General features: G+C 44.6%; 1 long non-coding RNA gene across 1 annotated transcript in view; it reads right to left on the bottom strand.

The window, feature by feature from the left end:
• LOC142295325 (uncharacterized) overlaps nucleotides 1–27,176 on the bottom strand; it is a 35,890-nt gene extending 8,714 nt beyond the window's left edge. The window contains exon 1 of the long non-coding RNA XR_012751420.1: nucleotides 27,088–27,176. This is a non-coding gene — a long non-coding RNA (uncharacterized LOC142295325). The remainder of the gene's footprint in view (nucleotides 1–27,087) is intronic.
• Nucleotides 27,177–27,803: the final 627 nt, after the last annotated feature.

Raw genomic sequence — 27,803 nt, 5'->3', positions numbered from 1 at the left:
GTATGATACAATCAACCTAGCAGGACCTGTGGTGAGGTCCTACCCATGTGACCAGAAGGGGCGGCGCCTCAGCCAACAAAGCTAGATTCCAGGTTACCTGGTATAACCTCACACAGGTCCTGCTAGATCGATTGTACAATACTTATGCTAATTGTAACAGAACGAGGGCATAACTATTAATTCCCCCCCAGATATTATAAACTTTACTTTCTTAGATTTCAAAACGGCGGTGGCTGGGGCTGCAGCGGAGGCTAAGGCTGCGGCGGAGGCTGTTGATCCGGCGGAAGCTAGGGTTGGAGCGGAGGCTGGTGCTGCCATGCTGGGGCAGCTGTGCTTTGGCTCAGGCTGTGGTGGCTGCGGATGGTGAGAGCTTAAAGAAGATGGCGCCCGGAGTCAGAGCAGATTAAGCTCTAGGCTCAATGGCAAGCCGAGATGTCAAATGATCAAGCATCACCTCCGGGCGTTATTTTCCTGAAGTACGCTAAAGGGAGATCAATGGGCTGGAGGCGGCACCTGCGCAGATGAGAGCTTGAGCCGAGAGCTCCAACTGTGCAGGCGCCAACTCCAGGCGGCATTATTTGAAGTCATCACCACCCGACCTGCAGTGCCAGTAAAGCCGCCGGAGACCTCATACAGCAGCCCCAGCACCAGCTGCTAGAGACCACGCACAGACCCCGCACAGACGCTGCAGCAGCCGGAGACCCCGCACAGCACTGCTGACACTGCACAGCCAACCCCAGCATCATCCTCCGCAGACCTCGCACCAGCCCAGCTGCTGCAGCCCCTGCACGACCGCCGCAGCATTCCGCTAGCCCATTGCAACCCCTCTCCACCACCTCGGTAAGCTACATTCAGATTATAAGACGCATCCCTTACTTTCCTCCCAAAAAGTTTGTTTTATAATCCGAATAATATTGTATATTCTACTTTAGAAAAGTACTGTTGTAATTATAGTTTGTACTTTGACAATGTTTTTTTGCTGAAATCTGACAAAAAAAAAAAAAAGTAAGGCATTGATTTTTAGCTTCTATTAATTGCATTTTTGTTTTGTTGTTTTAAGCTATATCTATTTCGCTACCCTAGCCAAACATTAATCATAACCCTAGCACTATAGCTATATATATATATATATATATATATATATATATATATATATATATATATATATACAGTGCATACAAGTAGTACCCAACCCCCTGCAGATTTAGCAGGTTTACACATTCGGAATTAACTTGGCATTGTGACATTTGGACTGTAGATCAGCCTGGAAGTGTGAAATGCACTGCAGCAAAAAAGAATGTTATTTCTTTTTTTATTTTTTTTTTAAGTTGTGAAAAGTTTATTCAAAGGGTCATTTATTATTCAACCCCTCAAACCACAAGAATTCTGTTTGGTTCCCCTAAAGTATTAAGAAGTATTTCAGGCACAAAGAACAATGAGCTTCACATGTTTGGATTAATTATCTCTTTTTCCAGCCTTTTCTGACTAATTAAGACCCTCCCCAAACTTTTGAACAGCACTCATACTTGGTCAACATGGGAAAGACAAAGGAGCATTCCAAGGCCATCAGAGACAAGATCGTGGAGGGTCACAAGGCTGGCAAGGGGTATAAAACCCTTTCCAAGGAGTTGGGCATACCTGTCTCCACTGTTGGGAGCATCATCCGGAAGTGGAAGGCTTATGGCACTACTGTTGACCTTCCACGGCCTGGACAGCCTTTGAAAGTTTCCACCCGTGCCGAGGCCAGGCTTGTCCGAAGAGTCAAGGCTAACCCAAGGACAACAAGGAAGGAGCTCCGGGAAGATCTCATGGCAGTGGGGACATTGGTTTCAGTCAATACAATAAGTAACGTACTCCACCGCAATGGTCTCCGTTCCAGACGAGCCCGTAAGGTACCTTTACTTTCAAAGCGTCATGTCAAGGCTCATCTACAGTTTGCTCATGATCACTTGGAGGACTCTGAGACAGACTGGTTCAAGGTTCTCTGGTCTGATGAGATCAAGATCGAGATCTTTGGTGCCAACCACACACGTGACGTTTGGAGACTGGATGGCACTGCATACGACCCCAAGAATACCATCCCTACAGTCAAGCATGGTGGTGGCAGCATCATGCTGTGGGGCTGTTTCTCAGCCAAGGGGCCTGGCCATCTGGTCCGCATCCATGGGAAGATGGATAGCACGGCCTACCTGGAGATTTTGGCCAAGAACCTCCGCTCCTCCATCAAGGATCTTAAGATGGGTTGTCATTTCATCTTCCAACAAGACAACGACCCAAAGCACACAGCCAAGAAAACCAAGGCCTGGTTCAAGAGGGAAAAAATCAAGGTGTTGCAGTGGCCTAGTCAGTCTCCTGACCTTAACCCAATTGAAAACTTGTGGAAGGAGCTCAAGATTAAAGTCCATATGAGACACCCAAAGAACCTAGATAACTTGGAGAAGATCTGCATGGAGGAGTGGGCCAAGATAACTCCAGAGACCTGTGCTGGCCTGATCAGGTCTTATAAAAGACGATTATTAGCTGTAATTGCAAACAAGGGTTATTCCACAAAATATTAAACCTAGGGGTTGAATAATAATTGATCCACACTTTTATGTTGAAAATGTATTAAAATTTAACTGAGCAACATAACTTGTTGGTTTGTAAGATTTATGCATCTGTTAATAAATCCTGCTCTTGTTTGAAGTTTGCAGGCTCTAACTTATTTGCATCTTATCAAACCTGCTAAATCTGCAGGGGGTTGAATACTACTTGTAGGCACTGTATATAGTGATGGTCGAACTCCCCTATGTTTGTGTTCGGGAGACTCGCCGGAGCTTTTTGCAAAGTTCGATTTCGGGTTCTGAGATAACGCGAACTTGCATCCGAACCCCAAACTTGGACTTTACAGTTATGGGATGGGGTGGAGGATTCTGTAAAATAAAGGATATAGTTAATAATAAACATTGTGATCATACTTACCGCTCAGCCACTGACTCCCGGCCGCTTCTGCTTCCGGGTCCGATTATTAACTTCTGGTGGTATTCACTGCACTGCTCATCACTTGGCAGTCTTCGGCTGTTTTTGGCCGTGTTCGCGGTGACGTCAGGGTTCACTCGGGTCCATAAGCCATGAACTCGATTGTACTTTGACTGTGCGAGGCTCGCATCGGTATCACCCAACACACTGCACACTCTCCCAACAGGAGCGGGTCGGCTGAATGTATTTCCATGCATCTGAGGTGCTCCTGTCAGGAGAGTGTGCGCCGTGCTGGGTGATACTGATGCGACACTTGCAGGAGTCATATGCAAGTTGAATCATACCCTCAGTGTCAGTCGGCTTCTCGCTCTCTACAGAGCGATGAAGCAGAGCTGACATGGCTCTGCCTGTTTCTCGCTCTGTATAGATGCTCGTCTGCAGAGAGCGATGAAGCAGAGCTGACATGGCTTTCCCTGTGGACTACGTTGGACTAAGGAGTTTTTTATAATAAAGAGGGAGTCTCTAAATGTTTTTTTTTTTTGTTTTATTTTTAATAAAAAAAATTCTGTGTTGTGTTTTTTTTACTGTTTACAAGAAATTCATGGTGGCCATGTCTAATTTGTCGTGACACCATGACTTTCAGGCTTCGTACTATCTGAGAATACAAAGCTGGTATTAACCCCTTTATTACCCAGCATGCCACCGCCATCAGGGCCGCTGGACGAGCCGGGTAAATCACCTGGAAATGACTGTAAGTTACAATGCTCCATTTCTATGGCTGGCTGCAGGCTGCGAAGAATCCCAGCCCCCAGCTGCCTGGTTTTACCTGACTGGCAATCAAAATATGGCGGCAGCCCATGCATTTTTTTTACATTTTTTTTTAAAAAATGAAAGAAAAAATGAATAGGCTTCCCTGTATTTTGATTGGCAGCCAAGGTAAAGCCAGGCTCATGGGTGTGGCAGCCCATAGCCGTCCACTTTATCTGGCGCTGAGAATCAAAAATACTGCGAAGTGCTATGTCATTTTTTTTAATGATTTATTTATTTTTACAGTACTGTGATGTCAGGCAATCACAGACCCGGCATGAAGAATGGGCGTCTGTGATTGCCTGTTGAAGTAACCTGAATGCAGCTCAAACATTCATATGTGGCAGGAACTGCGCACAGCCATAAAGCTTAGGTGCTAGAATGTACGGGCTCCTAACAGGTATAGCGTAACTTCTCATGTGTTGTTGCGTGTGGCAATCACAGACACCCATTCTCTGTGCCGGGTCGATGGCACGCTGGGTAATACAGGGGATATACCAGCTTTGTATTCTCAGCTAGTACTAAGCCCGAAATTCATGGTGTCATGCCAAATTAGACATGGCCACCATGACTTTCTAGTAAACAGTAAAAAAACCACAACACTTAGAAAACATTTTTTTATTAGAAATAAAACAAAAAAAATTTAGAGACTCCATCTTTATTATAAATAACTCCCTAGTCCAACATAGTCCACAGGGAGAGACATGTCAGCTCTGCTTCATTGCTCTGGGCAGACAAGCATCTCTACAGAGCGAGAAGCAAAGAAAGCCATGTCAGCTCTGCTTCATCGTTCTGTACAGAACGAGAAACAGGCTGACACTGAGGGTATGATTCCGCTTGCATATGACTCCTGTGAGTCTCGCATCAGTATCACCCGGCACGGCGCACACTCTGCTGACAGGAGCGCCTCAGCTGCATTTAAATACATGCAACCGACTCGCTGCTGTAAGGTGAGTGTGTGCCGTGCCGGATGATACCGATACAAGAATCGCACAGTGACAGTCAAAATTCAATCAAGTCCATGGCTCATGGACTCGGGTGAATCCTGACGTCACCGCGAACATGGCCGAAAACAGCCGAAGACTGCCAAGTTACAAGCAGTGCAGTGAATACCCCCAGAAGTTCATGATCGGACCCGGAAGCAGAAGTGGCCGGGAGACAGAGTCTGCAGGACGCGCCACGGGAGCTGTAAGTATAATCATAATGTTTTTTATAATGTGCTTTTTTTTTTACAGCCCCTGGACCCGAACTGGATCCGAACTGTAACACAAGCTTCTCAGAAATCTCGTGTTCAGGTTTATGTGCACGAACACTATGTGTTCGGTACAGACCCCGAACTTTATAGTTCGGGTTTGCCCATCACTATAACTAACCCTAATCCTATCCATAATTGTATCACTAATTCTAACAGTAACTCTAGTACCAGCCCTAACCTTAGTCCTAACTGTAAGCCTTATCCTAACCCTATTTAGGGTTATAAAAATATGTAAAAACTTAGTTTATCATAATGTTAATGTTTTAGTTTGGGGTTTTTTCACAGTGGACAGTTTTTAAAACTTGGGGCAGCTCCCTGAGCAGGTCTTTGACTCTCCTCTCCCAATATTGCAAGTGAAAAGATAGAAAGAGAGCTGTGGGAGTAAAATGGGGATATGTGGGAGGGTACTGCCTTTGTCATCTTGGTTGCTGCTTATGTATAGCTTAACAGTCAATATACAGTATCAGTCATGAGCTGCTGCATTCTGTATAGCGAGTGACCTATAGCAACCGATTGACTGCAGCAGAGGACATCGGGCCGCCTGGTTCTTCTGCAGCTAATCGCTATGATCAACTGTTCTCCACTCCTGTTGTGACCGTGTGCACTCCCGCGGTTACAACGAGAGCTGTAGTAGTGAGGGCGCATGCGCCATCCTCTCAGTTGTAAGACTAAAATAATAAGGTGCGTGGGCGCCAACTCTGATGCCATCTTAGTAATGAAAAAGTTGAATAGCAACATTAGCATAGAGAAGAGAGAGGGAGGAACAACAGGCAGGGGGGCGGGAATCCGTATGAATACCCACCCAGAGATTATCTGCTCTGTTGCAATTATCACTCAAGAAGCTGACGATTTTTTAAACTTCACTTTCTTGGATTTGAAAGCCTAAACATACGAGCGGACCACTAATGGTATGAAGATAATCTGCCTGATAGAGCCAGTACAGCACTGGCTTTAGCTTATATACGAAAATCCTGATGATTGCTTCCCTTTAAAGCTCTATCATGCAAATATTAACCCATATACAGTACAAAATCCTGAAACACAGCAAATGAGCCAAAGCTCATGGAAAATTGTTAGATGAATAAAAATTGAATTATCTTACAGAAAACACAGATATCATATGCTGTGGACTCTAGAGGAGAGGGACCATCCAGCTTGTTATCAACACACAGTTCAAAATCCCCAAATCCTGCATCTGATGGTTTTGGGTTCTATTAGTGTCTATTGCATGAGCAGCTTACACATTTTGAAAGGCACCATCAATGCTGAGCCTTATATGGGGTTTTAAAACATATGCTCCCATCTGGACAACATCTATTTCATAGAAGTCCTTGCATATTTCAATAAGATCATACTAAATCACATACTGCATTCATTACAACAGCATGGCTTAGCAGAAGAAGAGTTCAGGTGATGATGAATGGGTTGCCTGCAGAGATTTCACAAGTAGAAAACAATTGGCATATAATGAAACAAAAACCCAGAAAAGAGCAAGGTAGAATCCTATATCATACAAGAATGGGTCACAATTCCTTTCCCAAAACTCCAGCAATTTGTCTCTAGTGATGAGTGTGCTTAGTACTGCTCAATCGAACATCAGGGTGCTTGCAATGCTCGGTACACGACTGAGTATATTGTGGGTGCTTGACTTCCAGCCTAGGGAGAAAAAGAAAGGAGAAAAATGCTTGAGTTTCCCATTGACTTCCTTTGTGCTCAGTACTTGAGTGAAGCCAGCCCAAGCTTTCGACCTGTTTGATTTGGGTATGAAATACTCGAGCATTTTTTTTTAAATCAAATAGTTTTTATTGATTTTTAAACAGAGTATAATCTGACAGATAGACATTTCACCAGATTACATCCTAGAAGTCTCCAAATCTCTCCCCCACCACCACCTCCTTCTCTTTTTGAAATATCAAGCAGGTTTTGTAACATATGAGGTATATGGCATGCAAGAAATGTCACAGTACAAGTCGTATAAGATTCTACACACAGGCTTATACTGTATCTATTTACCCTCAGAACCGTAGGTGACACGCCTACAGCCAATACTCCTGGACTCCTTCATATGGATTATTACCTTGTTATTACTACAATGGGTTATTATTATGAAGAAAATATGGCTGTCATGGCTTGACTTTGGGGTTCGATCCAGTGACCTCTGGTTTTGTGGGTCAGTTTCCCTCTCGGCTGGACTGTGGCATTTTTGTCTTTGTCCAAATGCTGAAAGTTGTTTTGTCTCTCCTTTCCTTTCCTTTGACTTGCTTTCCTGTTCAGGTGCTTTCTTCTTCATTTTGTGTGCTCTATTACATCTTGGGAGGAGCTATTTGGATTCACCATGCACATGTCTTCATTGTTGGCTACATTCCAAGATAGATGGATGTTTGGAGTTAGTGATGGGCGATCCCCCCGATGGTCGGGATCGGGAGCCTTGCCCGATCGTTTTGTAAAGATCGGGATCGGGATGGAGATAACACTTTAAAATAAAGAATATAGTTAATAATAAACATTGTCATTATACTTACAGGTCCCGCGACGCGTCCTGCAGACTGTCTCCCGGCCGCTTCTGCTTCCGAGTCCGATCATTGCTGTGCCCTCCCGGTAACCAGCACTGACTAAAGGACCTACCGTGACGTCGTGGCCATGTGACCAGTCAGGTGTAACTGTTGTATTACTCCGTTGGTTACAGACTGGTCATATGACTATGATGTCATCAAAGGTCCTGTCCTGTTAACTGAACCTTGATTGTCACTGTGCGAGTGTCGCATCGCATCATGGCGCACACTCTCCTGACAGGAGCGGTCAGCTGCATGTATTTACGCAAGTGCAATCATACCCTCACTATCAGCCTGCTTCTTGCTCTGTACAGAGTGATGAAGCAGAGTTGGCATTGCTGTCCCTGTGGACAGCAATGTTTTTTTTGTTTTATTTCTAATAAAAAAAAATTCTCTGTATTGCGTGTTTTTTTTAAATGTGTCATTTCCAGGGGCGGCTGCGGGCTGTGGAGAATCCCAGCCTCCAGCTGCTTGGCTTTACCTGACTAGCGATCAAAATATGTCAGGAGCCATCGCATTTTTTTAGTTATTTTTTTGAGCACCAGTCAAGGTAATGCCAGGTAGATAGGGGTGGCAGCTCGTAGCCGTCCACTTTATCAGCGCTGAAAATCAAAAATACTGCGGAGCGCTATAGAGCTAGAACTATATATTGTGATTATATATACAGTTAGGTCTAGAAATATTTGGACAGTGACACAAGTTTTGTTATTTTAGCTGTTTACAAAATCATGTTCAGAAATACAATTATATATATAATATGGGCTGAAAGTGCACACTCCCAGCTGCAATATGAGAGTTTTCACATCCAAATCGGAGAAAGGGTTTAGGAATCATAGCTCTGTAATGCATAGCCTCCTCTTTTTCAAGGGACCAAAAGTAATTGGACAAGGGACTCTAAGGGCTGCAATTAACTCTGAAGGCGTCTCCCTCGTTAACCTGTAATCAATGAAGTAGTTAAAAGGTCTGGGGTTGATTACAGGTGTGTGGTTTTGCATTTGGAAGTTGTTGCTGTGACCAGACAACATGCGGTCTAAGGAACTCTCAATTGAGGTGAAGCAGAACATCCTGAGGCTGAAAAAAAAGAAAAAATCCATCAGAGAGATAGCAGACATGCTTGGAGTAGCAAAATCAACAGTCGGGTACATTCTGAGAAAACAGGAATTGACTGGTGAGCTTGGGAACTCAAAAAGGCCTGGGCGTCCACGGATGACAACAGTGGTGGATGATCGCCGCATACTTTCTTTGGTGAAGAAGAACCCGTTCACAACATCAACTGAAGTCCAGAACACTCTCAGTGAAGTAGGTGTATCTGTCTCTAAGTCAACAGTAAAGAGAAGACTCCATAAAAGTAAATACAAAGGGTTCACATCTAGATGCAAACCATTCATCAATTCCAAAAATAGACAGGCTAGAGTTAAATTTGCTGAAAAACACCTCATGAAGCCAGCTCAGTTCTGGAAAAGTATTCTATGGACAGATGAAACAAAGATCAACCTGTACCAGAATGATGGGAAGAAAAAAGTTTGGAGAAGAAAGGGAACGGCACATGATCCAAGGCACACCACATCCTCTGTAAAACATGGTGGAGGCAACGTGATGGCATGGGCATGCATGGCTTTCAATGGCACTGGGTCACTTGTGTTTATTGATGACATAACAGCAGACAAGAGTAGCCGGATGAATTCTGAAGTGTACCGGATATACTTTCAGCCCAGATTCAGCCAAATGCCGCAAATTTGATCGGACGGCGCTTCATCGTACAGATGGACAATGACCCCAAGCATACAGCCAAAGTTACCCAGGAGTTCATGAGTGCAAAAAAGTGGAACATTCTGCAATGGCCAAGTCAATCACCAGATCTTAACCCAATTGAGCATGCATTTCACTTGCTCAAATCCAGACTTAAGACGGAAAGACCGACAAACAAGCAAGACCTGAAGGCTACGGCTGTAAAGGCCTGGCAAAGCATTAAGAAGGAGGAAACCCAGCGTTTGGTGATGTCCATGGGTTCCAGACTTAAGGCAGTGATTGCCTCCAAAGGATTCGCAACAAAATATTGAAAATAAAAATATTTTGTTTGGGTTTGGTTTATTTGTCCAATTACTTTTGACCTCCTAAAATGTGGAGTGTTTGTAAAGAAATGTGTACAATTCCTACAATTTCTATCAGATATTTTTGTTCAAACCTTCAAATTAAACGTTACAATCTGCACTTGAATTCTGTTGTAGAGGTTTCATTTCAAATCCAATGTGGTGGCATGCAGAGCCCAACTCGCGAAAATTGTGTCACTGTCCAAATATTTCTGGACCTAACTGTATATATATATATATATATATATATACATATATATATTGTATATGTATATACATATATATAAATATATATGTATATGTATATATATATATATATATATATATATATATATATATATAGTGCTGGCCAAAAGTATTGGCACCCCTGCAATTCTGTCAGATAATACTCATTTTCTTCTTGAAAATGATTGCAATCACAAATTCTTTGGTATTATTATCTTCATTTAATTTGTCTTCAATGAAAAAAATAAAAAAAATTGTCATAAAGCCAAATTGGATATAATTCCACACCAAACAGAAAAAAGGGGGTGGACAAAAGTATTGGCACTGTTTGAAAAATCATGTGATGCTTCTCTAATTTGTGTAATTAACAGCACCTGTAACTTACCTGTGGCACCTAACAGGTGTTGGCAATAACTAAATCACACTTGCAGCTAGTTGACATGGATTAAAGTTGACTCAACCTCTGTCCTGTGTCCTTGTGTGTACCACATTGAGCATGGAGAAAAGAAAGAAGACCAAAAAACTGTCTGAGGACTTGAGAATCCAAATTGTGAAGAAGCATGAGCAATCTCAAGGCTACAAGTCCATCTCCAAAGACCTGAAAGTTCCTGTGTCTACGGTGCGCAGTGTCATCAAGAAGTTTAAAGCCCATGGCACTGTGGCTAACCTCCCTAGATGTGGAAGGAAAAGAAAAATTGACAAGAGATTTCAACGGACGATTGTGCGGATGGTGGATAAAGAACCTCGACTAACATCCAAACAAGTTCAAGCTGCCCTGCAGTCCGAGGGTACAACAGTGTCAACCCGTACTATCCGTCGGCGTCTGAATGAAAAGGGACTGTATGGTAGGATACACAGGAAGACCCCACTTCTTACCCCGATACATGAAAAAGCCAGGTTGGAGTTTGCCAAAACTTACCTGAGAAAGCCTAAAACGTTTTGGAAGATTGTTCTCTGGTCAGATGAGACAAAAGTAGAGCTTTTTGGGAAAAGCCATCAACATAGAGTTTACAGGAAAAAAAAGAGGCATTCAAAGAAAAGAACACGGTCCCTACAGTCAAACATGGCGGAGGTTCCCTGATATTTTGGGGTTGCTTTGCTGCCTCTGTCACTGGACTGCTTGACCGTGTGCATGGCATTATGAAGTCTGAAGACTACCAACAAATTTTGCAGCATAATGTAGGGCCCAGTGTGAGAAAGCTGGGTCTCCCTCAGAGGTCATGGGTCTTCCAGCAGGACAATGACCCAAAACACACTTCAAAAAGCACTAGAAAATGGTTTGAGAGAAAGCACTGGAGACTACTAAAGTGGCCTGCAATGAGTCCAGACCTGAATCCCATAGAACACCTGTGGAGAGATCTCAAAATGGCAGTTTGGAGAAGGCACCCTTCAAATCTCAGGCACCTGGAGCAGTTTGCCAAAGAAGAATTGTCTAAAATTCCAGCAGAGCATTGTAAGAAACTCATTGATGGTTACCGAAAGTGGTTGTTCGTAGTTATTTTGGCTAATGGTTGTGCAACCAAGTATTAGGCTAAGGGTGCCAATACTTTCGTCTGGCCCATTTTTGGAGTTTTGTGTGAAATGATCTATGATTTGATTTTTGTTTCATTCTCTTTTGTGTTTTTTTATTGCAAGCAAAATAAATGAAGATAACAATACCAAAGAATTTGTGATTGCAATAATTTTCAAGAAGAAACTGAGTATTATCTGACAGAATTGCAGGGGTGCCAATACTTTTAGCCAGCATTGTATACAGTGCCTACAAGTAGTATTCAACCCCCTGCAGATTTAGCAGGTTTGATAAGATGCAAATAAGTTAGAGCCTGCAAACTTCAAACAAGAGCAGGATTTATTAACAGATGCATAAATCTTACAAACCAACAAGTTATGTTGCTCAGTTAAATTTTAATAAATTTTCAACATAAAAGTGTGGGTCAATTATTATTCAACCCCTAGGTTTAATATTTTGTGGAATAACCCTTGTTTGCAATTACAGCTAATAATCGTCTTTTATAAGACCTGATCAGGCCAGCACAGGTCTCTGGAGTTATCTTTGCCCACTCCTCCATGCAGATCTTCTCCAAGTTATCTAGGTTCTTTGGGTGTCTCATGTGGACTTTAATCTTGAGCTCCTTCCACAAGTTTTCAATTGGGTTAAGGTCAGGAGACTGACTAGGCCACTGCAACACCTTGATTTTGTCCCTCTTGAACCAGGCCTTGGTTTTCTTGGCTATGTGCTTTGGGTCGTTGTCTTGTTGGAAGATGAAATGACGACCCATCTTAAGATCCTTGATGGAGGAGCGGAGGTTCTTGGCCAAAATCTCCAGGTAGGCTGTGCTATCCATCTTCCCATGGATGCGGACCAGATGGCCAGGCCCCTTGGCTGAGAAACAGCCCCACAGCATGATGCTGCCACCACCATGCTTGACTGTAGGGATAGTATTCTTGGGGTCGTATGCAGTGCCATCCAGTCTCCAAACGTCACGTGTGTGGTTGGCACCAAAGATCTAGATCTTGGTCTCATCAGACCAGAGAACCTTGAACCAGTCTGTCTCAGAGTCCTCCAAGTGATCATGAGCAAACTGTAGACGAGCCTTGACATGACGCTTTGAAAGTAAAGGTACCTTACGGGCTCGTCTGGAACGGAGACCATTGCGGTGGAGTACGTTACTTATGGTATTGACTGAAACCAATGTCCCCACTGCCATGAGATCTTCCCGGAGCTCCTTCCTTGTTGTCCTTGGGTTAGCCTTGACTCTTTGGACAAGCCTGGCCTCGGCACGGGTGGAAACTTTCAAAGGCTGTCCAGGCCGTGGAAGGCTAACAGTAGTTCCATAAGCCTTCCACTTCCGAATGATGCTCCCAACAGTGGAGACAGGTAGGCCCAACTCCTTGGAAAGGGTTTTGTACCCCTTGCCAGCCTTGTGACCCTCCACGATCTTGTCTCTGATGGCCTTGGAATGTTCCTTTGTCTTTCCCATGTTGACCAAGTATGAGTGCTGTTCACAAGTTTGGGGAGGGTCTTAATTAGTCAGAAAAGGCTGGAAAAAGAGATAATTAATCCAAACATGTGAAAATCATTGTTCTTTGTGCCTGAAATACTTCTTAATACTTTAGGGGAACCAAACAGAATTCTGGTGGATTGAGGGGTTGAATAATAAATGACCCTCTGAATAAACTTTTCACAATTTAAAAAAAAAAAAAAAAAAAAAGAGATAACATTCTTTTTTGCTGCAGTGCATTTCACACTTCCAGGCTGATCTACAGTCCAAATGTCACAATGCCAAGTCAATTCCGAATGCGTAAACCTGCTAAATCTGCAGGGGGTTGAATACTACTTGTAGGCACTGTATATATATATATATATATATATATATATATATATATATATATATGTATATATATATATGTGTGTATAGATATATATACATATATATATATATATATATTGTATTTGTATATATATATATATATATAAAAACATATACAATATATATATATATATATATACATATACATATACACATACATATACACACACATATATATATATATATATATATGTATATATATATATATATATATATATATATATATATATATATATATATATATATATATATATATATATATATATATATATACAGCTCTGGCAAAAATTGAGGCCACTGCAGAATTTTCAGTTTTTCTGATTTTTCTCTTCATAAGTACATTTTTGAGTAAAATATAAATTGTTGTTCTATAAACTAGTATCTTCATAAATTATATACAATTTTTTTTGCTTGGAAATTCGGAGACATGTTGTCAGTAGTTTATAGAATAAAACAACATTTTACATTTCACTCAAAAATATACCTATAAACAGAAAAATCCGAAAAACTGAACATTTTGGTCTCTTAATTTTTACCAGAGCTGTATATATATACATTTATAATGTACACAATAAATAATTTTAAAAAATGACGTAGCGCTCCGCAGTATTTTTGATTGTCAGCAGAGAAAAAGCGGACGGCTACGGGCTGCCACCCCCATCTGCCTGGCGTTACCTTGGCTGGCAATCAAAATACAGGGAAGCACATTTCCTCCTTGGGCAATCTGCTATCTCTGGCTATCTGTATCATCCTCAGGTTCCAAGAATGGAATGCTCTAGAGAGGTGAACCGAGAGAGGACGTTATTGCGCCTAGCTCCCACCTTCCAGAGGCCCATCGTTATGTCAGCTGCTGTTCCTACTACTTCTCCTGAACCCATGCAGATGGATCGTGAGATCTGCCTCTGACCTACCAGGGATTAGAATCTTCGTGACTTCAGGGCATCCAGGGCCAACTATCCAAGCAAGAAGTACCCCGCTTTTGGCGATCATCTACTGAGAGGAGATAGTGGAAAGCATTCCTTCCCGGTGAAAGACCTGGCTAGTTTCCTGCCAGCGTTGAGAAACATGTGATGGTGTCTCCGCAGGCTTCCTTGTTTTGAATATTTCCCAGGGGGCATTACTCTAGAATCACTGCGTTGAAAAACACGTGATGGTGTCTCCGCGGTGTTGGATGTTGATCTCCTTAAGGTCAACCATCCTTGCTTATGTAGTCTTCTACTAGGCATTGCTCCCACTAGCCAGTTTCCTACTCCACACTGATGAGGGGCAAATACCCCAAAACAGCTGTCTGTGGATGGATACCATGTTTGGCATAGGTGGTCTCCTTGACTGGACACTGCCCTTCCTGTGGTTGTTCCTTCTCGGTGAAAGACCTGGCTAGTTTCCTGCCAGCGTTGAGAAACATGTGATGGTGTCTCTGCAGGCTTTCTTGTTCTGCTACATCCAGAGGCTGCAGAGAGCAGAAACATGTCCGTTGTCTTCAGGCTCCAGGAATCTCTGACAGCCGAGGGGGGCCGGCTGTGAGCAGGTGACGTCATTCAGTTCACCAGAGGTCATATTCGGGTTCGCATGGTATGACTAGTGTTGAGCGGACCCGGACTGGAAAAATCCGGATCCACGCGGTTTCAGTGGTAGATCCGGGTCCGACCGATCAGGATACGGCGTTTTTTTTGTTTTTTTTTTTCTCTCACTCTCACTCTCTCACTCTCGATTCCGCTCCTCATTGACATATATTGGCCCGGATTCCGGATCGGATCTCGGACTTCCTTGGCAACCCGCCACTGATCCGCCGGTCCCGGATTATTAGCAATCCGCTCAACTCTAGGTATGACCTTAGGTGACCTGACTATTGGACTGTGAGACATGGCCGTGACCCACAATCCGACAGTCCTTCAGTTAGGTCACCTGAGGTTACACTGGGGGCTTTACTGTGGCTAGATATCAAAACTGGGTAAAGCTACACTTTGTTTTCCCCTCTATTTTGATATCCAGCCATGGTAAAGTTCACAGGTGGTGGCTGCAGCCTGTAGCTGTTGTTTTACAAGTGCTGGCTATCAAAAATATGGCGGGAGCCTATGTAATTTTTTAAAATTATTTCTTTCTTTTTACACTACCACACAGAAAACAGACTGCAACCAGTAACAGATGGGGACACAGGGTAGGGGTTGTATATAGCAGTCTGCAATCAATCACAGACACTAGTGTACTGCCCCGCGGGCTTGGCTGCAACCGCCGAGCCGCTCGGATCCGTGCTCGTACTGCAGGTGGTGGCTCGAGCCTCTCACGGACCCGGGGGTCACGTCGCTCTTCAAGGTAGTTGGCGCTACACGCGGGGATTTGGGTGAGGAGTTCCACGGCCGGGGCCGCGGTGGGTTAGTTTGTAATGTAAGTTCGTGACGCCACCCACGGGTTGTGGTGATTGTAGACACCACCACTGCGGTGAAGGTATGGGGCTCCCGGGAGTGGTGTAATGGCGCAGCTAGGTGTTGACCCCTCCGTGGGTAGGGGGTGTTTGTCCCGGGGCCTGGTTGGCGAGGACCTGGGTGCAGGGTGAAGTGTTGCGGTGCAGTGCGGTGCGGTGCCTGATGGCACTGGTGTACTCACTCTGACACAAGACACTGGAGTCTCCGGTAAACCAAACAGAGTGATGAACGGGGCCGGCAGCCGGCTGCAGCTTCTCCCAGAATAGGTTGGTGGTTTCTGCCTTTCTCCTGCACCTCTGTATGTAAATGTTTGACACCTATGCCTAGACACCGGTAGTCCGCTCCCCGACTTGTATATACCGAAGGAGCCCGTTTGCCCGCAGACGCTGGCCCTTTGGGTCTCTATGGCTTCGCAGTGGCTTTACCCTGTATGGTTGGGCTGTTGTCTTCTAACGGGGCTTGTGTGGGATAGGTCCTTAAGTGCAGTCCGCAATCAGTTGATTCGACTCGGCCCTGTCGGTTCAGGGCTTTGTACTGGGTCTGAGTACCCTGCCTGGTGCTCCGGTATCCAGTTGGCTCCCTGGTTTGGTTCCGGCGGGCCACTACCATGTCCCGGTCCCTTACAGTTCCACCGGTTGTCTTCCCGGTCTCCTGCAGTCGGCCACCACCATCTGCCTCCTTGCCAATGGTGACTGGGTTCCGACCCAGCCACCTGGTAGTCTCTTGGCAGACCTGGACACAGGACTGCCCGTGAACTTGACTGCTCTACACTTGTACTTGAACTAGACTCCACTAGACTGTGTGTTTTCCCGCCTCCAGGCCTGTGAACTCCTCGGTGGGCAGACCCAACTGCCTGGCTCCGCCCCCCTGGTGTGGACATCAAACCTGGAGGGTGGTGACAAGGTTTTTAGTTTGACTGGTGTCACCTAATTGGGAGGGGGGTGTGGTGTTCTGTGACTACCTGGGACGACCCGACTAGTCCAGGGCGTCACACTAGCACAGAGGGTGAGCAGGGGAAGCAGTAAATAATAATGAATCTTAATAAATGGGGTTTATAAAACTAGGATTGGGTGCATTATATGACAAGGCGACAAAACTTTTGTCTTGCCAAAATCTGACCTTTCTGTGTTCATTAAATGATCAATATTTCAGCTTTGCAGCAACTTTATTTTCATAACCTAAACCAAATTTAGGAGGTTTCAGCTATCAAAAGAGTAATTTATAAAACCAATGGATGAATTTAAAGTCAGGTTATAAGCTTTTATTTACATAACTTGGATAAGCGACAGAACTTCTGTCAGGGACTGTAGTGGATTCAGGCCAGGTGACTGGCTGAACCATTCTAGCAGCTTTAGTTTTTTCTCTGAAACCAATTTATAATTTCCTTGTCTGTGTGCTTGGGATCATTGTCTTGCTGAAATGTCCACCCTCATTTCATCTTCATCATCCTGATAAGTGGCAGCAGATGTTTATCAAGAATGTCTGTACATTTGTCCATTTATCCTTCCTTCAATTATATGAAGTTAGCCAGTTGCATATGTTGAAAAACAGCCCCACACCATAATGTTTCCATCTCCAAACTTCACTGTTGGTATGGTGTTTTGGGGTGATATGCAGTGTCTTTTGGCCTCCAAACATTGTGTGTGTTAGGCCATCCAAAGAGTTCAATTTTGGTCTCATCTGACTAGACTATATTCAGAGTTATAGCTAGAGGTTCAGCTCAGTGGGGCAAAATATCTGAGTGGGCCCCTAACCAGGTAACTATGATAACTACGGTGGTTCAGCCTATTCGTGGGTATAGGGAAACTTCACTAGATGACACAGATGTTACCGCTATATGGTGACTATAAAGTCGTAGATATCAGTCCTCGGAAAATACAAGAGATTACAGTATATTTACAGATGTTGACTTATAGCTGATGTTCTTTCGGATGGAATGGTTCACTTTTCCCGTTTTTTCCAACTAGCACAGACTGACATTTCAACTTTTTAGAAAAACCACATAGAACTATGAAAAAAACTCACCACAAAGGAGCCAAGACAGATGATGTATGTGCACACATAGAATATGGTGAGCCTTCCTCATAAAGATGGCTGTAGCCCAGGTGCATGATGCTGAAGGTATAGCCACAAAACCTCCACACTAGAGGGGAGTGGCGGCTGCTTAGCATAAGACATGCAAACTCATAAGGCTTGCACTGAGAGCCCATCATATAATGAGTGAAATGCACAGTGTCTGAACTGTAACCTATAAATGACGCCAAAAACCTAGGTCAGGCGGGCCGATCAGCACTATATACAAGTGCCTCTCACACGGATACGCGAGATGCACAGTGTCTTATGAGTTATGGTGTGCACAGTAGATGTGCAGGAGCCTCCTGTATTTTATAGTCTATGCGCCACTATAATGGGGATAGCGGCGAACAGGTATTTGTATATCGCTGCAGGGTGGGCCCCTAGAGAAAATTCCCCCCGTGGGCCCAAGACACCACAGTCCGACCCTGGCAGCATAATATAGGGCAAGAAAGCCTGATTGCACGGTTGTATTATTTACTGGACTATTTTGTGTAGTTTTCATAGAATAGTTGTTTTGTCTGATGCAGATGTAACAGAGACGTACGTCTACTGCTCTGTGTATAACCTTGCCCACACTCCTGACTGGCAGCTTCCCATGTAAACTGTACATTGTGCGCAAGATACTAATCAGTATGCTGGGGTTACACAGGTTAGCCTGATTGCTTTGCCGGTTGATATGTAATCCGGCAATGTTATTCTCCTACTGATAATACCAAGTTTGTATCGAAACTACAACACACAGCCTAATAAGAGATACATCTCTGGATTCAGGGTGCCGTGCCTGATATTATGCTACTCTTAGATTATATAGCAAAAACCTGCTGACAGATTCCCTTTAAAAGAAATTAGTTTATTTGAATCCTACAAAAGAATAAAATTGACACTTGTACATAACATTTTCAGTATCTTTTTATACTGTATATATTATTTGGTCAAAAGGTTATGATGCAAAAATATCTAGAACCTTATATTATCTACTCAAAAAAAAAATATGAATAAAATGAGAGATCATGCTTTTTTCATCTCTACAGTCGGGAAAGAAGAATCTCAAATATGACAAAATGATTCATCCCATGATTTCTAATGGAAATGATGCCTAGAGATAAGTACATTTGTTCAATTCATGTTTCACTTTAGATTGAATTTGCTTCACCTGATTCTATGTCCATTAGGACACATTAGTGTACATATCCCATTGTATTCTATAGTCCAGGCAAAATAGATGAATTGATTTGCTAACGTTGTGAGCCATTAGGCAAATAGACGGCATGTAAAAAAATTTGCAAAGCATTCAAGTCTTGAAATTTTCTTGAACCCAAATCTCAGCACTTTTTTTATAGATGCGTCAGCATCGATATAATAATACATTAGAATCTATTTTTCTTGCTTTCTTGCCTACTTAGCAGGGACAGTACTGCAGGGAGTCAGGCTACCGGCTCACACCAGATTTCAGCACAGACACAGCAATTCATCACAATGCTCTAGTCATCCATCAAAGTTTAGGGCATGATAGTGGGGTTTATAGAGAAAACCTGACCTGTGACCACCCTCGGAGCATTCACAATCTCATTTACATAACAGAACAAAGTTGACTTTCCCAAGCTTTCTAAGTGGATCTGTGGTCATTATATACAGAATATCACAAAAGTGAGTACATCCTTCACATCCATGTAAATATGTTATTATATCTTTTCATGGGACAACACTGTGGATATGACTATTTCATACAATGTAAAGTAGTCAGTGTACAGCTTGTATAACGGTGTAAATTTGGGGTGCACTCTAAATAACTCAACATACAGCCATTAATGTATAAACCACTGGCAACAATAGTGAGCATACCCTTAAGTGTAAATAGCCAAATTGTGCCCATTTAGTCATTTTCCGTCCTAGTTTCATGGGACTCATTAGTGTTACAAGGTCTCAGGTGTGAATGGGAACCAGGCAGCGTCGGACTGGCTACCAGAGGAATCTCCAGTAATACCAGGCCTGGCCATGGTAACCTTCACTAAACTTCGAAGCTCTCTGAGCTCCGGAGTACAGCCTAGACTGAACTCGGGGTTTGCAGGACTGAACTGCAAGCACCCAGTGATTGATTACCCGGCGATTGCGGTTCAGTTCATGACAGCTGCAGACCGGCCGGGCTGCAATCCAGAGCTCAGGTGACAGCTCCGGAGTGCAGACCGGCCTGCCTGCAGCTGTCATGAACTGAACTGCAATCGTCGGGGAATCAATCACTCGGCGCTCGCGGTTCAGTCCAGGCTGTACTACGGAGCTCAGGTGAAAGCTCAAGAGTTCAGTGCTGGTAACTGCGGCCAGGCCTGGTATTACTGGAGATTCCTCTGGTAGCCATTCCGAAGCTGGAAGCAGGTGTGGTAAATTTGGTGTTATTGCTCACACATTCTCTCATAATAGTCACTGGAAGTTCAACATTGCTCCTCATGGCAAAGAGTGTTCTGAGGATTTGAAAAAAAGATGGCCGAGGCTATAAGGAGGTTGTCAACACCCTGAAACTGAGCAGCAGCATTGTGGTCAAACCATATAGTGGTTTAACAAGACAGGTTCCACACAGAACAGGCCTCGTCATAATCGTGTAAATAAGTTGACTGCATGTGTTTAGCATCATATCCAGAGGTTGACTTTTTAAAATAAATGTATGAGTGTGTGACGTCCCTGGACTATCAGGTCATCACAGGGTACTGCATGCTCTTTCTCTTTAGTGCAGTATTCAAATCCCTCATGGTTCTGGGTCCCCATCTTACAGTGCTGCCTCCAACAGCAAATCAAATCCTAGATACACACTGCACCACACCCACCAGGCACACCAGTGGGCGGCTTGAGCGGAATAGGGTTGCCCACCTAGGGGTCAGGAAGGGGAGGTGAGGAGTGAAGAATAGTGAAGTGGAGTAGTAAAGTGGAGGAGGTGAAGTGAGGTAGCCCTCGAGCTGAGAGGAGCTCAGAGGAGGCTGGCAGTAGTGGCTCCAGGAGAAGCTGACTAGGTTGCAGATGGTGGTCTGGACCTAGAGGAATCGGGCCCCCTGTCACAGGGGATTGAGGCTAGGTGCCTGGACCTGTAAAAGAGGACGGTCAGCAGCCTGGTCCTATCACCGGTTTGGGACCAAAGGCACGGCGGGGTACACGGACCCTAGGTCGGGGAGAAGCTTCAGACAGCCCGGCAATTAACCTGCGGAGAACGGAGCCTTTATAGACTGTTTCCACTAGCTCTAGAATCGGGGCACTAGCGCAACGAGGGGGATAGGGCCTTCCATACAAGCAGCCCACTAAAATCCCAAGCGTGAGCCCTGAGGGCAGGCTCCCACACTTAGCCACAGTGGGGAGCGGGGCCCAGCAACTTCCAGATTACTGGGCCACTATGGTGAATTTAAACTTTGTGCCAGGAGGCAGGTCACGGATCACCAGGCAGCACTGCAGGGGACGGGACCCGTATGAGCTCCCCTTTGAGAGGCAGCGGCATCCAGAGACTTGGTTTATCCAGTTGTCTGCGTCTGCTTATTGGCTGAGTGAGTACCTGAGTGATCTCCCCTTCACGGCACCCAGTAGCATCATCCAGAGTCCCGGGGCCTACCCCTACCCGCTGAGGGTAACGACACATTGCTGTCCCACTCCATCACCCCGGGTACTCCCAACGGCAGCGGCGATACACCCAGTTACCGCACACCACGGGTGGCATCACAAACTATAACTTCCCTGTAAATATCCCCCCTTTTACTTTAGAGTGTGGCCCCTAAGCCCCCGCGTCCGGAGACCCTCGAGCCACAAACGGACACTACCCCCTGATCCGAGCGGTTCGATCTGCTGCTGGGGTGGCACAAGAGCTGCTAGCATTGCTGCAGAGGTTAGAGAGGTAATATATCAGTGCTCAGACCATACACCACACACTGCATCAAATTGTCTGCATAGCTATCATCCTAAAAGGAAGTCAATTCTAAAGATGATGCACAAGAAAGCCTGCAAACAGTTTGCTGAAGACAAATAGACTAAAGACATGGATTACTGGTACCATATCCTGTGGTCTAATGAGACCAAGATAAACTTGTTTGGTTTAGATGTTCTCAAGCGTATGCAGTGGAGATCTCGGTAAGGAGTACAAGTGTGTCTTGCCTACAGTCAAGCATGGTGGGGAGAGTGCCATGGATTGTGGCTGCATGAGTGCAGCTACAGTTCATTGAGGCAACCATGAATGCCAACATGTAAAGTGACATGGTGAAGCAGAGCCTGATCCTCTCCATTTGAAAAGTGGACTACAGGGCAGTATTCCAACATGGTAATAACCACAAACATACCTCCAAGATAACCACTGCCTTGCTAAAGAAACTGAGGTTAAAGATGCTGGAGTGGCCAAGCAAGTCTCTAAACCTAAAACCTAGGTGGAGGAGTGCAAGGTCTCTAACACGCACCAGCTCTGTGATGTTCTCATGGAAAAGTGGAAGATGATTCCAGGGGCTCCTGTGAAGCTCTAGTGAACTCCATGTCCCAGAGAGTTAAAACAATGCTTGAAAATAATGGTAGGCACACAAATTATTTACACCTTGTGCACAATTTGGCCATTTTCACTTAGAGGTGTACTCACTTTTGCTGCCAGTGGTTTAGACATCAATGGCTGTGTGTTCAGTTATTTACAGGGCACACTAAATTTACACTGTTATACAAGTTGTAAACGGACTACTTTATATTGTATCAAAGTGTCATATCTTCAGTTCCGTACCATGAAAAGATATACTAAAATATTTACAAAAATGTGAGAGCTGTACTCTCTTTTGCGATATACTGTATATTTTGTTTAACATTAATGACTTTGCTGCTGACAACTCCTTTAATGGAAACACAATATTTTATCATACCTTGAACTGATAAAGAAGTTTTCCAGCCTTAATTTAAAAACAACAAAATAATAATAAAAAGCCAAGCATACTGAAATATCAATCAAAATCCTTTTATTGATCCCCGTAGTTCTTCTTGCAGCCAATATCTGTGCATTCTGTGCTGGCTTTATAGACATGTGATCGCTGCAGTCGATTGTCAGCCACAGTGGTCTAGGATCAGTTCACTTAAAGGGGTGGTCTGAAATTAAAATTAATTTTAATCCTAAATCCTCATCTATTTAAAGTCATAATCTAATATCTTTCTAGTATACCATAATTAAAAATTCCCAATTGTTTCCTCACTAATCTAACTGCTTTTTTCTCTTTTACTACTTTCTATGTGATGATACTTTGTGAGAATCCCAGTGCATACTGGGATACTCAAACAAGACATTATCAGGCGGGAGAGACAGCGGCCTCTACCCCCACCATGAAACAAAGGGTTATCAGTGATGTCTGTTTCAGGAGTGGGCTAGTCCCTGCTCTACTAAGCATTCATTGGTTGTCAATTCCAGCAGATGCTGAGTAGGATCTTGTCAATGAGCTATATTTTTCTTATACAATAGTAAAGGGTGCTTTACACGCTGCGACATCGCTAGCGATATATCGTCAGGGTCACGTCGTTAGTGACGCACATCCGGCGCCGTTAGCGTCATCGCAGCATGTGACACCAATGAGCGACGATCAACGAGCGCATAAACATGAAAAATCGTTGCTCGTTGACACGTCGTTCATTTTCTTAATATCGTTGCTGCTGCAGGTACAATGTTGTTCGTCGTTACTGCGGCAGCACACATCGCTATGTGTGACACCGCTGGAACGACGAACATCTCCTTACCTGCGTCCACCGGCAATGTCGCAGGAAAGGTAAGTCCGTGTGACGGGTGTAAGCGATGTTGTGCGCCACGGGCAGCGATTTGCCCATGACGCACAACCGACGGAGGCGGGTACGCTCGCTAGCGATATTGATACCGATATCGCAGAGTGTAAAGTACCCTTAACACTTATGAGACGTGACAAGCTGTGCATTGTAAAATGATTACTCGGGAAAGGTAAAGAGCAGTGCTGATCCTGAAAGGGACAGTGTGCTAAATTTTAATTTTTAATTTTTTTTTAGTATTTTGTAAATCCACCTTTGGCTCCACACTGAGTCCTTTTGAGCATGCTCCTGATCAGCTTCAAGCATGTCTTGACCGAAATCTGTTCCCAGGTTTCTTTCACACGTTCCCAATGTTGGTGCATACTGTTTGACGCACTTGAGTATGTATACAGCTTTTTCTTCAACTCTAACCACAAGTGTTTGATTGGGTTGAGGTCTGGGGACTGTTGGATCCAATCCACTGCCTTTATTTCATTGTCATTTAACCATTTATTCACCAATATCGACGTATGGTTCAGGTCGTTGTCCTGCTGGAACACTGCGTCGTCCTTTTCAACCCCATGGTACTCGAGTGTACGAAGTAACTCGTTTTGTAGAATACTCAAATATAGCTCAGCATAAAAAACACTATTGATCCTGGTCAAGTATTCAACGCCTTTGACTGTGAAACAACCCATGTCACCAGCCTTCCTCCTCTGTACTTGACAATTCCTTCAATTTCTTGATCTATTCGCCTCTTTTTCCCTTTTTTTTTCCAGATCCTTTGCACCCATTAGAGCCTAGTCTATTGACTTTGATCTCATCTCTCCAAATCACCCGTTTTCAATCTTCTACAGTCCACTGCTGATACTTTTTTTTTGCCATCTCGATTCAACGCTTCTTATGATGATATTGAAGACGAGCCCTCTTCACCTTTTTTCGGGCCACCATTGCAGCCTTTTGTAACATGCATCTGTGGCGCCTTGGACAAGCCAGGTCGTCACAGGTGCTGCAACAACACACCCCACACCCTGGTTAGGCACATCAGCCGCACACAGAAATCCTTGTTGCCGCCCTCCAGGGGCTGATGTCCACATCAGGTGGGGTGGAGCCAGGCGGTTGGCCCCACCCACTGAGGAGTTCACAGCCCTGGAGGCAGGAAAAGGAAGCAGAAGAGTTAGGGAGAGTGAAGTGGAAGGAGTAAGTGGCAGGAGAGGAGCAGTCTGACCGTGTCCGGGTACGTGGCCCGGGCACATACAGCAAGGTTGGCAGACGGTGGTGGTCGTCTGCAGGAGAGGCCGATCGACGCGGAACCGTAGGACCGGGGTGGGGCGGTGGCCCGCTGGTACCGAACCGGGGAGCGAAGAGAAGCCAGCACCATTCGGCAGGGCCTACGGACCCCGACCAGGCTTGGAGTCGCCGTTAAACCGGTCAAATCCGTTAGCGACGGGAACCTCCGGGGTTTCCCAGCAGCAAAGACCCGATAGAAGGCAACCGTCCAAACCGTGAAGGGAAATACAGTCACCGCCAAGGCTACAATTCCCAGGGCCAGAGCCTGCGGGCAAAAGGAGCTCCTCCGGCACCTATCAAAGCTGGGGACCAGGTTACCGGTGGGAAGCCATCGGGGTCGAAAACGCACTACAGGTGCAGGGAAAGCCAGCCACCGCCAACCTACCGGCAGTGACCACTGCAGCCGGCTGCGGGAACCATCCATCCAGCCATTTGTTTTACCAGAGACTTCATGTACGTTATTGGCTGAGTGAGTGCCACCGTGCCGTCTGGCACCGCGCTGCCCCCGCAACCCTGCACCTCACCAAACCCTGTCGTCTACATTCCAGTCACATCACCGGGCCCCGGGACCACCCAAAACCCCCCTACCCATGGAGGGGAGAGAAATATCTCGGCTGCTCCCTGTCATCGCTCCCGGGATCCCTGTCCAGAGCAGCGGTGGTGTCCCAACCTCACCACAAACCGTGGGTGGCGTCACGGACCGACTTCCCAAACCCCAAAAACCATCCCCTTTCATTCACGGGCGAGGAGCGCCGCTCGAGTCCCCGGATCTGGCCCACCACTCGAGCCACCGAGCAGCGAGCAGCAAGCAGCAGGCTTCAGCAGCGCCGGACCCGAGCGCCAGCGAGAGCGCAGCAGCGACGGCTCCCTCCCCGCCCGCGACACATCACATGCTATTTGGATGGACGTATGTGATGTCACTTTTATGAAGCATACGAGTAGAGGTGCTGGATTGATAAAATCAATGTTTTCTTTGCCAAAAGATCTAGCAGTTATTAGAAAGTAGAGCAGGGTTATAACAATCTCATGCAGCTGCTAGACTACTTGGCAGATTGCCAAGTAGTCCTCTAATGGTAGTCTCCTGCTAATTAAACAGTCATTTTATAAAAGCAACACTACAAAGCCAAGTAAATGACACATCCCTGGAATCAGGGTCTTTGCCCCCACAATATGCTGGTCTCAGATTAGGTGGCAAAAACCTGATGACAGAGTCCCTTAAAAACACTAAGTTCGATCTTTAAAACTCTGCACAGAATCCTCGCAAAGACCGTGCAAGTTTTTAGTGACCTGAATGATTGCTCAAGCCAGATCACTAATGCTCTATAATCCCAACGCTTGCCACCAATTGGCCAAGGTGCAGCCTGGGAGATCACGCAGATATCCCACCGCTACCACTAATCTGTCACGAACAGCAATCCACTGCCTCTAATTGTCACGAAAATTACATACACAATTAATTGACGAGCGATGGATGAGGCCGTGGCTGTTTCCACTACTAGGCCAGTTACTGGGGAACTCACAGTGAGCATATGGTATATACACCTCAGATTCGAGCTCTTGAAATATTAATATACAAGTTCATCTCAATAAATTAGAATATCATCAAAAAGTTAATTTATTTCAGTAATTCAATACAAAAAGGGAAACACATATATTATATATAGAGCTGATCGAACGCCTATAAAAACGGGACCGGCGGATCACTGTCAGATTTTAAAAAGAGATCAAGAAACAAATGGGGACGGCACCACCTTGAATAAATAAATTATGGAAGTGTGCTCCAACCCATAAATAGAACATAGAACACAACACATTGGAAAGAGTGGGCACAACTACACCAAACATGTACTGGAAAATCCAGAATAATGGAATGAAGCAAGAGGAGTCCCTTGTTGCATGCAAAAAGTGTGAAAAAGTTTATTAATAACACAGAGAAATATTATTAAGAACACTTAAAACTGGGAAAGATCAAAGGGGTGATCCACCCATGAACAGTTTAGCACATCACCACTGAAACCTCATGGAATAATGCAGATGGAATAAATCACATAGGCTCAAAAATAACAGTACCAGAGAACAGTATACAGTAATACATAGTCACCAAATGTAGGACTAACATGAATATGGTACAGATCAAAGAGAGCCAATACAATACCAGATGAGTAAATAGTGAGAGAGGAAGTGTGGGTGCGCCTGCCCCACGCGTTACGCCACCATGTGTGGCTTCATCAGGGGTAAATGAAGGAATGACCTGAGCCTAGATATATATATACAGAAGGACCATAGATAATTACTGACCGGTGTGTTGAATATACCGCTCACCAAACAAACAAGGAGGGCGGAATCCTCTGTAACCTCCATGTAAGCTGGAACCAAGCTGTGGGCGTGCATTCAACAGTGTAATGCAGCACCATGTGGTCCAGTCATGTGACCGGAGTGACGTCAAGCCCCGCCCCGCAGCTCCTGTGGAGTGCCGAAGCAGATCTCAGTGTCATTCAGAGTCTGGTATCACTAAGGATACCACAGATAAGACCCTGAATAGCAGATGTGCACATCTATTGGTTCCATAGTAATGTAATCCTTTAGTGCAAAACAGGAAACTGGTCACCACAGTATATAATAAAACAATGGGAAGACTTGATATGTTCTCTGCAAAGACAATGCACATTTAAATACAATGTAATGCATAGATGAAAAACAACAAGGGTAAACAAACAAGCAGGTATGCAAATAGAACAGAAAGTGAGTTCATTACAGACACAGTAAAACATCTTTAAGAGATTTTATATAGAATTCTCATGTGTATAGTGAACCAAAGAGGAAAGAGGGAAGGGAAGCCCATTCAAATTGCAGGACACAAATATCTATTTTTTATAGTAGCCAGTAAATAGAAGATTCTCGTTGATGCCATTGGGCATAACTGTATCCAGCTGAAAGATCCACCAAGACTCAGTTCTCAGGAGTGCCGGGGTAGGATTACCCCCTCGTATATTGCTCAAAACTCTATCCAAGCC

This window comes from Anomaloglossus baeobatrachus, chromosome 3, assembly GCF_048569485.1.
Source record: "Anomaloglossus baeobatrachus isolate aAnoBae1 chromosome 3, aAnoBae1.hap1, whole genome shotgun sequence".
NCBI lineage: Eukaryota > Metazoa > Chordata > Amphibia > Anura > Aromobatidae > Anomaloglossus > Anomaloglossus baeobatrachus.
This window is presented reverse-complemented; position numbering and strand designations above follow the sequence as displayed.